This window comes from Pecten maximus, chromosome 8, assembly GCF_902652985.1.
Source record: "Pecten maximus chromosome 8, xPecMax1.1, whole genome shotgun sequence".
In the NCBI taxonomy this organism is placed as follows: Eukaryota; Metazoa; Mollusca; class Bivalvia; order Pectinida; family Pectinidae; genus Pecten; species Pecten maximus.
The window spans coordinates 12,434,670-12,452,176 of NC_047022.1; the positions used below are offsets into that span (position 1 = coordinate 12,434,670).

Here is a 17,507-nt window from a genome sequence, read left to right on the forward strand (position 1 = left end):
TCAAAATGACCCCGGCTGCTCACAGGATGACCCACAACCCAGCAAACATTCAGGGTCGATAGAGTGATGTGACGTTAGTGTCGACATCACTGAAATTGTGTCTCAGCTGCTTGTCACAAAGTTCAATTATTCCAGCATGGTCACCATTTCACCTCAGGTTTCCTGTGTGTATCCTTACTCCGATTATGTCCTATGTATTGGTATGACAGGCTGGGCATCAACACCTAATTGTCAGACCCAAATCTTCCTTCTTGTATATACTTTACCTATATCTGCTAAACTCACTAGAGCTGTGGCATTCTGTTCATTTTTAGCTCGCCTGGTTGTCCGCTGATTATTAGCTGTGAGTTATTGACGTAACCCATCTATGTCCCATCTCAAAGCTAACGTTTTTGGGACATGAACTCTTCTTAGTCAACATGTATTTACACCCTCAGCGTCCTGTTTGTCTCATGTACATAGTTAAAATTACCACACTGACTGGATCTGTATGCATGATGAAATTCTCTCATGGTGAATTTTATCTGAGCCCAATTTCATAGATATTCCTAACTTAAGGAAATCTTTAACTTAACTTTTTTTTGTAGGAATATAACAGAATTTAAGGAAATCTTTAACTTAACTTTTTTTGTAAGAATACTACAGAATTGAAGGAAGGTTCCTTAACTAAGATTTTTTTTTCTTAATTCTGTAATGATTTCCTATGGAAAATTTTTAGTTAAGAAATTTCCTTATTCAAGTTAAAAAAACATTGATGAAACTTTGGCCAAATTGGCTGAATGTACACTGTCACAGTGACTCAGAGTCTATGGTTAAATTATTACAGGGTCTTGAGCAATATTTGGTGAAAATTATCAATTTGCCAAAGAGTACTACATGTATATGGTTAAAAATTATCATAGGAGCTCAGAGTACATGGTTTGAATTATCACAGGGGTTTTAAATAAATAGTGAAAATTATCACAGATGCTTTCTGAAAAATAACACAGAGACTGCATGTATACTGAAATTATTGTAATAGCTCAAGGTACAAATGTATGTGCCATTTTCAAATTGGTCAAATTCTTGAAATGATCTAATAGTGTGAGTAATTATCTTCTGTATAGAACAACTTGGGAATTATAAATAGTTTATTATTATGGTAATATTTTTACCTGTTTGTCTCCGTCCAGGTATTACACGGGTATAATCTGGATAAGTAGGCAAGTCATTTTGTGTGTGTTTTACTATGTATCATACAGATTATCTGGATCTAGTGGGGAAGATTTAGTCGAGTTAATCAAGGCAAATACTTCATGTGTATAGGCAAATTGTAAAAAATTCTGTTGGCAAATGTCTGTTATGACGCGTGCATTGTATATCAAACCGTATTATACAGAAATAGGATGGCTTCATTCTCTCTTCAATCTACATTGGATACAATTTTGTAGTCATTCATACTCAAATTTGTACCTTAACAATTTTCTTCTGATATCTCTAAGCATGAGTTTTGATATTAACAATTATTTGCAGAGAAATATGTCAATTAAGGGGCAGTGATAACTCAGTTGATTAGAGAAGTGACCCTATATGTATCACATAGGTCAGTTCTCACATATCAAGACACTATACCTTAATTGCTCCAGATGACATGTGACGAGCCTCCTGTATGTTGTTCAGTAAGGTAGTCACCAACTACTACAAAAAGACCTCACCTCAAAATGACCCTGGCTGTTGGGGCGATAAACCCAGCAAACAAATAGATTTAATTTATGAAATAAATTATTTCATTGTGTCACACAATTCATTGTCACTGATTTCCAATTTCAACTGAAAGTGTAAAAGCATACCTATTGAGTAGAGAATTATTTCATAGCATACCTTTACAAATTTACTTAATTTTACTATGAATGAAATACAGACTGTGTATAGTTGTCAATATTGGATGAGTAAATGGCTGAGTGGATATACAGAATCAGATATATGCCATGTTTGTTACAAGCTTCAGTGATATACTAGTGGCCTGTGTTGTTCATTTGTTTGATGTTTGCCTTCTTCAGGTGAGAAAATCAATATTGTTCCATGCAATGATTTCTCTATTCTTACTTTGAAATTGATCTCTGAAAGGACATTATTGATAATGTCCCTATTTCATGGACCCTTTTTATTAGCCTTGCCTGCTGGACCCTTCAGGATCATGGACCTTGGATTCTTTTATCCGAAATAAAATTGGTTCAAATAAATTGTTTTGATCCATAAAAAGGTCGTAAACTTTAATAATACATGGTATCTAAAATGTTGTAAACACAGGTATTCTACCTGAACTTTTCAGATGAATTTTTGTAGTAAATTATTTCTGCTCTGGGCCATTTCTAGATTCACCAAATCTTAACCAAGCCAGAAAAAATAAAAGCCAAATTAGATTTGAGTTAATTGTGTCTAGAATTAACAAGATTTTACGAAATAATAAACCATTTGAATATCAGAATACATATGATTATCAGTGTTAATAATACATAAAAAAGATAATAAATGAAATTAAGATTGAATAAAATTGTGAGTCGATATTGGATCAGATAAAGTTGTATTCTAAGATTGACCTATGGGTGATATCATTATAAGGTTCTCGGTATATGATATACGTTTGTATATCAGAATATAAATATCACAAGATGATTCAGTACGTGTTAATAGAAAATTAAAAAAAAAAAAAATAGATAAATAAAAAAATAAATGGAATAAAGATAAAATAAAATTGTGAGTCCCTATTGGAGTTGTATAATAGATTGCTCTATGTTTGATATACACGTAATTACAAGGTTTTAAACGGTAAACATCGTTATATTAGGATAATGGTTCTATTTAAGGACTCTGTGTTAATAGTGAATACAAGGGCTATACCTTGTAAGTGGTCCATAATAAAGCTACTAATGATGTTTTCTACTTTCAAAGCTTTTTAATCTATCAATGTCAAGCTCACAATAAGCTGTGATATAGGCTGTCAATGTTTAGAAAATCTCTTTAGATCGAGTATTTAACAGGTACGAACAGAAAAAAAAATGTTCATTACTTGATTGATGCAGTTTTGTATGGGCATTAAAAGTGTAGCATAAAAAATTAGATCCAAATTAAAATGGACATAGTTAAGAGACAAACTTTATTTTAAGCTTTATTTGATGTGTAAAAAATAATTCTTTTTGATCAGGTATTAACTATTATATAATTATTACTACATACAAATAGTAAGGTAGGCGAAATAAAATTTTAAAATGCCCAGAATAAGTCTTATAAATATTTTTGAATTAATTTATATCTGGCTTTGTGTATGTCATCAAAATTGAATTTCATTGATAAGATTAATACATAGAAGTCATCCATGTTGAATGAAATGTAATTAAAGTGTTTATTGCTTAAGTTCTTCAGCCAAAATTGACAGATGAAGGAGATTTGTAGATTTGGTAAAATCCCCGACACCCTGGGTGTAATCAGCCATAGTTCTATACACAAAGCCCCATAGAGTCATTACTATGCTGTTTAATATTTTATAATCTTTGTATATATTCAGGCAGGCCTAATCATCGTGTATACAATACATTATCTCCGACAGTACAGGACCATGTGTATTTGTGAACGTTGAAGTTTCCCTTTCTATAAGTGTTTACCTATATATAATATAAGCAGTAGATCTACCCAAGCTTACCTCTAATACACCTGAGTTAGGCTGACAGGTAGCCTTTCCGTTGGACACCTGGAATTTTTACCTGTATTTATTGATTAAAATTCCGTGTACACCCTAGATTATAGGCCCAGTATTACATGCTGATAGATCGGGAGTTAGCGGCGGACAAATTTGCTGCTTATCGAACGAAATTACACGGACAAGGTTAATATGATTGGCATCATGTTTTGGATGCTAATGAGCTACTCATAACTGTAAACAGAGGACCTTAACAAGATTTGGTGTAGTTAAGGTGACCTGCAAATAGTTCATACTTGGAGGTAGCAACAGTATTGGACACTTGTGGTACTGAGTCAGAGCTCTGTTTCGCTGTCCATCATGGATTTGGATTATGACCAACTGCGGGACATTCGACAGCGTTTTTTCTCCTGCTATCAGGTGTGTGTATGTGGATATTCTGAATTGAGGAGAACTTATCCTTCTTTTCGTGTTATCAGGCTTATAATATGCACATTGTGTTGTAAAAAATATATACAAACATATGTAAGAATTTCTGGGTGCATGTTACTACCTGTAGTGTAGGTTCACTGTAAGCTAAAATGTTGAATCTTCTAAATAGAGAACATTAACATATCCTACATTTCCTAAAGCTAAGTTTATATGCTGATTATTCAAATAATATGACAAATGAATATGCTGTATAACTCTAGTCTAATATGAGACCTGAATAATCTGGAAACCTGTGTTAATCAGAATTTTGTGAAAGTTTGTTTCTGTAACTGACATCCGAGTGGTTGCATTGTATTGCCAACTTATGCAGGTAGTATTGCAGTAAACGTATCTACCAGGTAAATTTTTCAATAATATGTTTCTCTTGTACCATATATATTACACAAAGACTGTTTCTCTGTGATGTTTTCATTTATTTATACAGTGATTCAAAGCAACACAGAAAATTCTAGCTGTGTGCTAAAAATAGAACAAACAAATTAATAGCAAATGTAACTTACTATATATTGAATTGGTTACATATTGTTGTTAATTGATACAAATATAATGTACGGTCCTAACTATCAGTATTTAAATGAGATTGGTGTTTCCATGGAGATGCTGATGTTAATTATTCATCATCTTAGTTGATATAATTCACTGGCTAATTGAAAAGTGACAAGCAAATTGAAAAACAATAATCAATAATTTTGAATTATTCGACTGACAATGGATTTAAATTATAGATAAGGAACAGGTAATTTGTAAACATGGAAGTCACTCTGACATAAGTTCAAATTATAATCCTTAGTTGTACTGTTAAGATCCATTGATGACAAATAAAATTGGGTCGATTCACTGTACTAGTGACATTGCCCTGCAGGTAGGGTGTAAGAATTGTACCTGCTGCCCCCATTGCATGACCATAAGAGGTAAATTTGGGATCTGATCTTTTCTCTTCTTTCTGAACAACTTTCTTCTTCCTAATGTTTCCTTTGACAATGCCTCACTTTTGGCCTTTAGTTGAGCGTTCACCACTGTGAGGAAAGCTTTGGGTTCTGTTCCCTGGCCGAGACATACCAGAGTCTTTAAAAATGGTAGTTGCTACTCCTGCTTAGCGCTCAGCATATTTGGAGTGGGACGACTGGTTCGCCCGTTGTCAATATAATGTGACCGGGTGGGGTGTGCTGCTGGGTGTCTTCGGCAGTATGCTTCAGTGTGGTAGCACTATAAATCGGCAAAAGTTCGGGCCTATCACAAGGAGACTTAACACGAACATACTGCAGCCTCCCAACACACATACGCACTCGCCACACGCATGCATGTCGCACACACGGGAGGCCGTCCTTATATGACCTTAACTGTTAATAGGAAGTTAAACAAAATAAACCAAACCAAACCAAGTACTAGTGACATTACCTATGTAGGTAGCTCATAGGTTATGACATTTTTACGTCACCTGAGAAGAATTCTCATTTCTGAGACACACTTTTGAAAACACTCGCTGTCGCTATCGTTGATATGTAGATTCTATAAAGCGTATGTTGCCTTCAGTCTGGTTGGCTGAAATTCCGATAGGAAAATGTGACACAGCCAATCAAATAGCCTCTATTGAAACAAGGATTTTTCAATGAGTTGATCGACCCACAGTGACCATAAGTTTATAGGGTAGCGTAGTGTAATCAACTATAGTAGGAGTGGAAAAATACATGGGGTTCGAACCCGGGCCTCCCAACACTAGCCGTATGATATACCAATTGAGCTATACCTAGTCGTCGATGATCGACCCGGTCCAGTTCCACTACACTCTTCCCTCCCTTTTTAAGTCTTCGACCCCGAAGACTAAAATCATAATCCAGGTTCGGGTATCCCCTTGTCAAGTAATCACCTCATGAAAAATAATTTTGAATGGTCACTTATAGACAGGAATTAGTACTTTACATATAAGCTACTGCTTGTTCACCAATGTACTCTAGTTCTCAGTACATTGTACTAAAATTAGAATATCACATATGTCCTGTCAACAGAATGTCTAAAGTTGATTCAAGTTTAGATTCAATTTGAAAGCTATTACAATATTTCATGAAAAAAAAAACAATTTAAGAAGCAAGATTGCAAAATAAAAAGTGTTGAAATAGATTAAGACAACATGCATAACTGAATTATTTTGATGAAATTTTGAAATCCTGAGATTTTGTGTAGTGATGTTTATATGTGCTGTGGTATAGATTTAGGGAGATAGTGTTACTGAGGAATGAGAAATAGTGTAGTGTTGTCTTTGTTGTGGTATAGATTTAGGGAGATAGTGTTACTGAGGAATGAGAAATAGTGTAGTGTTAAATTCTCTTTGTTGTGGTGTAGTGTACTTATCGAGGAACCAGGGACTGTTATACTATGGTCTATTGACTAACACCTCGTATCTCATATAATGATATTGTCTTACAATGTTTATTGTTTATCTAGATATAAAATATCTCTCCAGGTTGGACAAGGAATAGGTAATAATGTAAAGTAAAGGGTGGATAGCCATGTTAAAATGATCACGACGTACGAGATATATTTGAACAATAACATAAGATAACTGTAATTTTTAAAGCAAATACAATATAAGTGTAATGGAACTTGACTGAACTGAATACTGATGGCCTGAGGCAGCTCAATGTTGATCGATGGTGTCCAGGAATTGGTTTCATCATCCAATTAAAGTTCAGATGTTTGGAGTTTCAGTCCAGTCTAGTCTTTAGCTTTTTCCTCTTAGATTGTCTATCTAGAGTTTGTATGTCAAGAGGTTCCAGTCTAATCATTGCCTTTTTCCTCTCATGTTAGATTTTGCACCCAATTTGGGGCCTCATGTGTGTTCAGGGTTTCAAGACTTTGATGAAGGAGAGCGGAAATGGTATGGTATAGGGTCATGGTATAGGGCCATGGTTTAGGGTCATGGTATAGGGTCATGGTATAGGGTCATAGGGTCATAGGGTCATGGTATAGGGTTATGGTATAGGGTTATGGTATAGGGTTATGGTATAGGGTCATGGTATAGGGTCATGGTATAGGGTTATGGTATAGGGTCATGGTATAGGGTCATAGGGTCATGGTATAGGGTCATGGTATAGGGTCATGGTATAGGGTCATGGTATAGGGTCATAGGGTTATGGTATAGGGTCATGGTATAGGGTCATAGTATAGGGTCATAGGGTCATGGTATAGGGTTATGGTATAGGGTCATGGTATAGGGTTATGGTATAGGGTCATAGGGTCATGGTATAGGGTCATAGGGTTATGGTATAGGGTCATAGGGTCATGGTATAGGGTCATAGGGTTATGGTATAGGGTCATGGTATAGGGTCATAGGGTTATGGTATAGGGTCATGGTATAGGGTCATAGGGTTATGGTATAGGGTCATGGTATAGCGTCATAGGGTCATGGTATAGCGTCATAGGGTCATGGTATAGGGTCATGGTATAGGGTCATATGGTTATGGTATAGGGTCATGGTATAGGGTCATACGGTTATGGTATAGGGTCATGGTATAGGGTCATGGTATAGGGTCATACGGTTATGGTATAGGGTCATGGTATAGGGTCATACGGTTATGGTATAGGGTCATGGTATAGGGTCATGGTATAGGGTCATAGGGTAATGGTATAGGGTCATAGTATAGGGTCATGGTATAGGGTCATAGGGTTATGGTATAGGGTCATGGTATAGGGTCATAGGGTCATGGTATAGGGTCATGGTATAGGGACATGGTATAGGGTCATGGTATAGGGTCATAGGGTTATGGTATAGGGTCATGGTATAGGGTCATAGGGTCATGGTATAGGGTCATGGTATAGGGTTATGGTATAGGGTCATAGGGTCATGGTATAGGGTCATGGTATAGGGTCATGGTATAGGGTCATGGTTTAGGGTCATGGTATAGGGTCATGGTATAGGGTCATGGTATAGGGTCATGGTATTAGGTCATAGGGTTATGTTATAGGGTCATGGTATAGGGTCATGGTATAGGGTTATGGTATAGGGTCATAGGGTTATGGTATAGGGTCATGGTATAAGGTCATGGTTTAGGGTCATGGTATAGGGTCATGGTATAGGGTCATAGGGTTATGGTATAGGGTCATGGTATAGGGTCATGGTATAGGGTCATAGGGTCATGGTATAGGGTCATGGTATAGGGTTATGGTATAGGGTCATGGTATAGGGTCATAGGGTCATAGTATAGGGTCATGGTATAGGGTCATGGTTTAGGGTCATGGTATAGGGTCATAGGGTCATGGTATAGGGTCATAGGGTCATGGTATAGGGTCATGGTATAGGGTCATGGTATAGGGTCATGGTACAGTATAGGGTCATGGTATAGGGTCATGGTATAGGGTCATGGTATAGGGTTATGGTATAGGGTCATAGGGTCATGGTATAGGGTCATGGTTTAGGGTCATGGTTTAGGGTCATGGTATAGGGTCATGGTATAGGGTCATGGTATAGGGTCATAGGGTCATAGTATAGGGTCATGGTTTAGGGTCATGGTATAGGGTCATGGTTTAGGGTCAATGTATATGGTCACAGACCTGCCAACCTTTCAAATTCAAAAATAGTAATTTGGCCCATTTTTGAGCAAAAAAAGAGTAATTCTTAACAATTCTTGCCAAATCTATTGCATCAAAAAGAGTAATTTGCTACTATTTCGAGAGAAAAAAGAGTAACGACCACCACAAAATAGTAAAGATTACTATAAAATAGTAGTAGTTGGCAGGTCTGTGGTCATGGTATAATAGGGTCATGGTATAGGGTCTGTGTATAAATTTGGCAGACTTTGTTGAAGGATGGAGGAGCGTAATTATAATGGGCTGAACACTGATAACCAGGTTGCTGAATCCTTTTACATAAATATACATTAACTACATGCAATTATCATAAACGTACCAAGCTTCTATGTTTATAACCGATGTTTTACCTGCCATAATGATGGGGCAGGGAGATGGAAATGTCTCTGTTTCCATCAAATATTCATCAACAATGATTTCTAACTTACTGTTATTATCAAAAAAGAAATTTAAGTTTTAGAAAGTCTGTTTTTATTATGACAGCGTTTCATGTTTAAGGGGCATCAGAGCCACAAATCAATGTATCCCTATTTGAATTCCACTTAAGGCTTGTCACGTTTATGACCCCCAAGTAAGGTAATACATACTAAAAGCTATTTTAAATCAATCTCGCTGCACTGATAACTGAATAGTTAAGGCTGTTTTGTGGTTAAGATTAAATGGAACAGGGATGTTTTTGTATTAATTTTTATCAGAGAAAGGGATATTGGTCACACTTTTATTTATGGGTTTAAAGACCCCAGTGGCCAGGGTAGACTTGGTGATTATTATAATAGATACAGTGCTATTGTTGTATACCTATATTGCGGGAATGTTACCTGGTAAATGTCGGCTTGTCCTGACCTGTCGGATAGAAAGAAAAAAAAGGAGGGGGGGAGGGGTTGTATGGTACAGAGTATCCTCATATTAAGATTAGGGTTGGGTAGGGAAGGGGGTCTTGTACATAGTATCATACTGAGATAAGGGTTAAGGATTTGGTTCCTCGGGTACAGAAGGGGTCAGGGTCAGGGTTGCTAGAACAGATATACATGTATCTTCATATTGAGATTAGGGTTCGGGAGGGTGGGGGGAGGGGAGGGGCTCTGGTACACAGTATCCTCATACTGAGATTAGGGTTAAGGATTTGGTTCCTCGGGTACGGAAGGGGTGAGGATGAGGGTTGCTAGTACAGATATATCCTCATATTGCGATCAGGATTTGGGGGGGGAGAGGGGCAGTAGGACCGAGTATATATCCTCATATAAAGTATTGAGATCAGGGTTTGGGGGGGAGAGGGGCAGTAGGACCGAGTATATATATCCTCATATAAAGTATTGAGATCAGGGTTTGGGGGGGAGAGGGGCAGTAGGACCGAGTATATATCCTCATATAAAGTATTGAGATCAGGGTTTGGGGGGGAGAGGGGCAGTAGGACCGAGTATATATCCTCATATAAAGTATCAAGATCAGAGTTTGAGATAAAGTCACAAGGGGATGGAACAAAGGGACAGGAAAACATTTTATCAAGAGAAAAAGTAGGCCCATGCAAACTGTGTGCATGATGGAAAGTATAGGATGTGACTTGAAGGGGGGGGGGGGGGGGGGGGAACTTATATTGATAAATGGGAGGGCTGGAGTAGGGCATGACTTTTGAGGGGCAACTTACAATAGTAGATGGGAGGAGCTGGAGTAGCTAGGGCATGAAATGGGAGGGGCATCTTACCAATAATAAATGGGAGGGGCATCTTACCAATAATAAATGGGAGGGGCATCTTACCAATAACAAATGGGAGGGGCATCTTACCAATAATAAATGGGAGGGGCATCTTACCAATAATAAATGGGAGGGGCTGGTGTAGGGTATAAAATGGGAGGGGCTAGACTAGATTATGGAATGGGAGAAACAACTTACAATGATAAATGGGAGAGCTGGAGTAGGACATGAGATATGAAACAAGAATGATGCTCAAGTATATTTGTCGCCAGTCTTGCTATGTCAATATATCATAAGCATTTCATATGGGTAAATGTACATTGGTTTTATTGTAATTCTAAAAATGTGAGGTTTTTATGCCAAAAAGTGCATTAATCCTTGAAATGAACTTGACTTTTGGCCCAACCCCATAGGGATGCTACCACACAAATATGAGCGATATACATTGCTTAGTTTCAGAGAAGAAGTTGTTAATATCAATTTAGCCAATTTGACCCCTTTTGGCCCTGCCCCTCAGCCCCCTGTGGGGTCGGCCCCATCATTTGCACAATATTGAATCACTACCCCATAAGGATGCTTCTGACCAAATTTGGTCAAATTCCGTTCAGCGGTTATGAAGTAGAGGTCGATTGTTGATGGACGGACGACAGACGGATGACAGACAGATGACGGACGCCACAGTATGGCATTAGCTCACCTGGGTCCTAATAAATGGGAGAGGCTAGAGTAGGAGGAATAGGGAGTGAAAAACCTGACATTAATGATGAGGAAAGAACTGCAATGAGCAAAGTATTGGTTTATACATGGTAAAATATTGTATGAACTAGTCAATGGAGTAGTCAGTGTTGTGGAGAAACTCCTGGGAGTCAACCTTGTATACAATGTATAGTAAAGTATACAATGTATAGTAAACTGGTAACCGTCGTAAACATGAGACTGCTGTTTAAAATGAATATATTTTTGCTCAATTGTTTTTAGAAAGTGAAAGGACCATGCGTCACAGAATGCATTAAACACATCTTGTCACATACAAAGTGTGAAAAAAGCGGCCTGTTCATCAAATTTCCGTATTTTCTCCATAGAAAATATCTGTTTCGTCAAAATGCAAAAGTCGTTTTCTGTACTTTCTCCATATTTTTTCCTTGGATAAAACATGGAAAAAAGAAGAGTTCCTCATAAAATATGGAGACCTAAAGTGTGGATGGCTGAATAATCTTTACATGCCAGACGTATACAATTATTTATATATACATGTATAATGACTATATACATTTATCTTATCTTGGACTGCCTTGTCAATAAGGTCTTTTTCTATGAAGCTTTAACATTGTCAAATACTGCTCTGATAAGTTATCTATTAACATAACAATTAACTTTGCTGTGCTTTATCTTTATTATTACCTTACACTAAGAATACAAGCCTGTGCATGACTGCATGTGATCAGGCAGGCAAAACATACTACAGATACAGATTAGAGAAATCTATAACAGGAACTGTCAGTGTTTGTATGGATCAATATTTACAACACTCATTATTGAAAAGGACAAACAGCAATTCAGCTGTTTAAAACATAATAGGGATGATTCTAGAGACCCAAATCCCTTTAAATCTCCAGTATTTTCATTGTTGGTTCTGTATTTAGAAATATGTTATTGTTGTCTCTCCAGTGAATTTTCTATTGTTCTCTATTATGGTTATTGTTTACCTAATCTTTACATACAGACTTATTTTTCACAATGTATTTGAACGACTTTGCGACATATCACATGTGTGTGCTCCATCCAGTTATTACGTTATGGTTTAATGGTAGAAAATGACCATTTGTGTTATGGAAATGTTGTCTTTTGGTAAAACTAATGGTTAAAGACATAAGGTATGTTTTAAAATATCTAGCCTTAAAGAAAATAGATTTCAGCCTGCATAGAACTTTATTAAAGAAACATCATTCTCAGTAGAAACTGTAGAGGTCATGGTGTCCCATGTAGAGCTTTATCTGACAAGGTCAAATAAACTTTGAGAAGGTCACAGTACCCCAGAAAGGAATCTGGGAAGGACACAGTAGTCCAGATAGGACTCTGGAAAGGTCACAGTAGTCTAGATAGGACTCTTGGAAGTTCACAGTTGCCCAGATATGACTCTGGGCAGGTCACAGTTGCCCAGATAGGACTCTGGGGAGGTCACAGTTGCCCAGATAGGACTCTGGGGAGGTCACAGTAGTCCAGAAGGAAACTGACAAGGTCATAGTAAGGTCATAGTAGTCCATGTAGGACTCTGACAAGGTCACAGTAGTCCAGATAGGGCTCTTGGGAGGTCACAGTTGCCCAGATAGGACTCTTGGGAGGTCACAGTTGCCCAGATAGGACTCTGGAAAGGTCACAGTTGCCCAGATAGGACTCTGGAAAGGTCACAGTTGCCCAGATAGGACTCTGGAAAGGTCACAGTTGCCCAGATAGGACTATGGAAAGGTCACAGTTGCCCAGATAGGATTCTGACAAGACCACTGTGATCTGGTTAAAACCTTGGAAAGGTCACAGTAGTCCAGATCAAACCCTGTCACACTGTTCTTTGGTGTAATCAGCAATGTCTTTTTCTACATTCATTAGTAGAAATTTTATGCCCTTACCATATGCCTGACTTAGAAAACTTATCTTTCAGGACTTAGAGGAAGGCAAGCAGCAGAATAAACAAGCCATGCATGATAAAATGGTCGCTGTGGCAAAGGCCAAAGACAATCTTCGCAATGAAATGCAGACAGATTTTGATAAGGTCAAGGACAAGATGGCACAGGTAAATTGATATGTAAATTATCAAGGTCATATTGACAGGTCAGTCAATATGTAAATTATCAAGGTCAAGATGGCATCTTTGTTCTAAAGTCAACATCAAAACTTCATTTGCAGAAAGATTTATATATTTTTGCTTACATGAACAAATTTCAGGTGCACCATGTTTATGCTATGTTTTGCTATCAATTGTACTTTCACTTTTATAAGTTGTTGAAGTTGTGTTTCAAAATATCATTTGTATACACTGTTGTTTTAAGGATTATCAGCGGGAAATTGACAAACTCACAGATATTGTGAAAGAACAGGAAGAAGAGTTACGGAAGCTGAAATCTGAGCGTATCCAGTGGATACACCACGATAGACAGAACTCTACAGTCCTGGACAGAATGGAACGAACTATTGTTAATGAGGTCAACGAGGAATGTCGTAAAACATCCAACATCTTAGGTGTTGGTCCACGTAAAGTGAACTTAGCCAGGTGGGTTAATGGTGTCTTTTAATGTCTGTTTTTCACTGTTTTCAGTGGTAGAATAAAACCACAAAAAGTAAAAATCTTGAAGATATTACAATCAATAAGGAAAATATTGGATCGGTTTTTTTCTATTTCTGTAAAAATTACATTTGTACATCCATTTTTGTGAAAAAATTTCTAAAGCAAAAATGTGGACCATGGAGAAAAATAGTCAGCTCTAGACTAGGTAGATACCATCACTTAGTAATTCACTGTATAGTCATATTAACATCGCTTTAAGGTAGAGGTCAATTTTGTCACTTGAAAAGTTTAAACATAAAAATTTGATAGAAGACAACATAGAAAGGTTACTTAAGACCACCATATCAAGATTTGATGAGGAAAAATTAATAAATGTTGTTTCAAAAAAGGTTTTCTATGCCTACTGTTTATGCTTAAGCTATTTCTTGTATTGATTTCATGAAACAAATTGGAGACATTACCTCCTTCAATGTAGAATGCACTGTTTCATACAATACATACACTCCATCTAACTGATTGGTCTCCATTTCTTGTAAGATGGAATCCCAGTAAGGAGAACATTATTGTCGTTAGCATATATAGATCTTTAGTCAATCAGAAACACGTATGTGTAGTAATATTGTCCAATAACATTTTGAAGCAGAAAATTACAAAAACAAAAAATGTACATGTAAGATAAAAAGTTGAATTGGACACACTGTACTGAATAACATGTTAAAAGTTGAATTGGACACACTGTACTGAATAACATGTTACACTGTGAATTGTCTGTAATTTTTATAAATTATCATAGGAAAAACTTTTGAAATGTCTTTAACTTTATGTGAATTTCAGTTTCCAAGGTGATAGCCAAGTGAGAACACCTACAACGTCTGCCTTGGTAAGTACCTCATGTCACATGGTATAACCTTGGTATAAACCTCATGTCACATGTTATAACCTTGGTATATACCTCATGTCACATGATATAACCTTGGTTAGTACCTCATGTCACATGATATAACCTTGGTATAAACCTCATGTCACATGATATAACCTTGGTATAAACCTCATGTCACATGATATAACCTTGGTATATACCCCATGTCACATGTTATAACCTTGGTATATACCCCATGTCACATGGTATAACCTTGGTATGTACCTCATGTCACATGATATAACCTTGGTAAGTACCTCATGTCACATGATATAACCTTGGTATAAACCTCATGTCACATGATATAACCTTGGTATGTACCTCATGTCACATGATATAACCTTGGTATATACCCCATGTCACATGTTATAACCTTGGTATGTACCTCATGTCACATGGTATAACCTTGGTAAGTACCTCATGTCACATGATATAACCTTGGTATGTACCTCATGTCACATGATATAACCTTGGTATGTACCTCATGTCACATGATATAACCTTGGTAAGTACCTCATGTCACATGATATAACCTTGGTATGTACCTCATGTCACATGATATAACCTTGGTATGTACCTCATGTCACATGATATAACCTTGGTAAGTACCTCATGTCACATGATATAACCTTGGTATGTACCTCATGTCACATGATATAACCTTGGTATGTACCTCATGTCACATGATATAACCTTGGTATGTACCTCATGTCACATGATATAACCTTGGTAAGTACCTCATGTCACATGATATAACCTTGGTATGTACCTCATGTCACATGATATAACCTTGGTATAAACCTCATGTCACATGATATAACCTTGGTATATACCTCATGTCACATGATATAACCTTGAACCTTGGTATATACCTCATGTCACATGATATAACCTTGGTATGTACCTCATGTCACATGGTATAACCTTGGTAAGTACCTCATGTCACATGATATAACCTTGGTATGTACCTCATGTCACATGATATAACCTTGGTATATACCTCGTGTCACATGATATCACCTTGGTAAGTACCTCATGTCACATGATATAACCTTGGTATGTACCTCATGTCACATGATATAACCTTGGTATGTACCTCATGTCACATGATATAACCTTGGTATGTACCTCATGTCACATGGTATAACCTTGGTATGTACCTCATGTCACATGATATAACCTTGGTATATACCTCATGTCACATGATATAACCTTGGTATGTACCTCATGTCACATGATATAACCTTGGTATGTACCTCATGTCACATGGTATAACCTTGGTATGTACCTCATGTCACATGGTATAACCTTGGTATGTACCTCATGTCACATGATATAACCTTGGTATATACCTCATGTCACATGATATAACCATGGTAAGTACCTCATGTCACATGATATAACCTTGGTATGTACCTCATGTCACATGGTATAACCTTGGTATGTACCTCATGTCACATGGTATAACCTTGGTATATACCTCATGTCACATGATATAACCTTGGTAAGTACCTCATGTCACATGGTATAACCTTGGTATGTACCTCATGTCACATGGTATAACCTTGGTATGTACCTCATGTCACATGATATAACCTTGGTATGTACCTCATGTCACATGGTATAACCTTGGTATGTACCTCATGTCACATGATATAACCTTGGTATGTACCTCATGTCACATGATATAACCTTGGTTAGTACCTCATGTCACATGATATAACCTTGGTATGTACCTCATGTCACATGATATAACCTTGGTATATACCTCATGTCACATGATATAACCTTGGTAAGTACCTCATGTCACATGATATAACCTTGGTATGTACCTCATGTCACATGATATAACCTTGGTATATACCTCATGTCACATGGTATAACCTTGGTATGTACCTCGTGTCACATGATATAACCTTAGTATGTACCTCATGTCACATGATATAACCTTGGTATATACCTCATGTCACATGATATAACCTTGGTATGTACCTCATGTCACATGATATAACCTTGGTATGTACCTCATGTCACATGATATAACCTTGGTATGTACCTCATGTCACATGATATAACCTTGGTATGTACCTCATGTCACATGATATAACCTTGGTATATACCTCATGTCACATGATATAACCTTGGTATATACCTCATGTCACATGATATAACCTTGGTATGTACCTCATGTCACATGATATAACCTTGGTATGGACCTCATGTCACATGATATAACCTTGGTATATACCTCATGTCACATGGTATAACCTTGGTATATACCTCATGTCACATGATATAACCTTGGTATATACCTCATGTCACATGGTATAACCTTGGTATGTACCTCGTGTCACATGATATAACCTTAGTATGTACCTCATGTCACATGATATAACCTTGGTATATACCTCATGTCACATGATATAACCTTGGTATGTACCTCATGTCACATGATATAACCTTGGTATATACCTCATGTCACATGGTATAACCTTGGTATGTACCTCATGTCACATGATATAACCTTGGTAAGTACCTCATGTCACATGATATAACCTTGGTTAGTACCTCATGTCACATGATATAACCTTGGTATGTACCTCATGTCACATGATATAACCTTGGTATATACCTCATGTCACATGATATAACCTTGGTAAGTACCTCATGTCACATGATATAACCTTGGTATGTACCTCATGTCACATGATATAACCTTGGTATGTACCTCATGTCACATGGTATAACCTTGGTATGTACCTCGTGTCACATGATATAACCTTAGTATGTACCTCATGTCACATGATATAACCTTGGTATATACCTCATGTCACATGATATAACCTTGGTATGTACCTCATGT

At 37.1% G+C, this 17,507-nt stretch overlaps 1 protein-coding gene across 9 annotated transcripts in view; it reads left to right on the forward strand.

Annotated features, from left to right (window-relative positions):
• LOC117332479 (anucleate primary sterigmata protein B-like) overlaps positions 1–13,214 on the forward strand; it is a 118,774-nt gene extending 105,560 nt beyond the window's left edge. For all 9 annotated transcript variants that reach the window (XM_033891396.1, XM_033891397.1, XM_033891395.1 and 6 more), the window contains one exon: positions 13,102–13,214. The gene's annotated coding sequence lies outside the window, so the exon portion shown is untranslated. The remainder of the gene's footprint in view (positions 1–13,101) is intronic.
• The last annotated feature ends 4,293 nt before the right edge of the window (positions 13,215–17,507 follow it).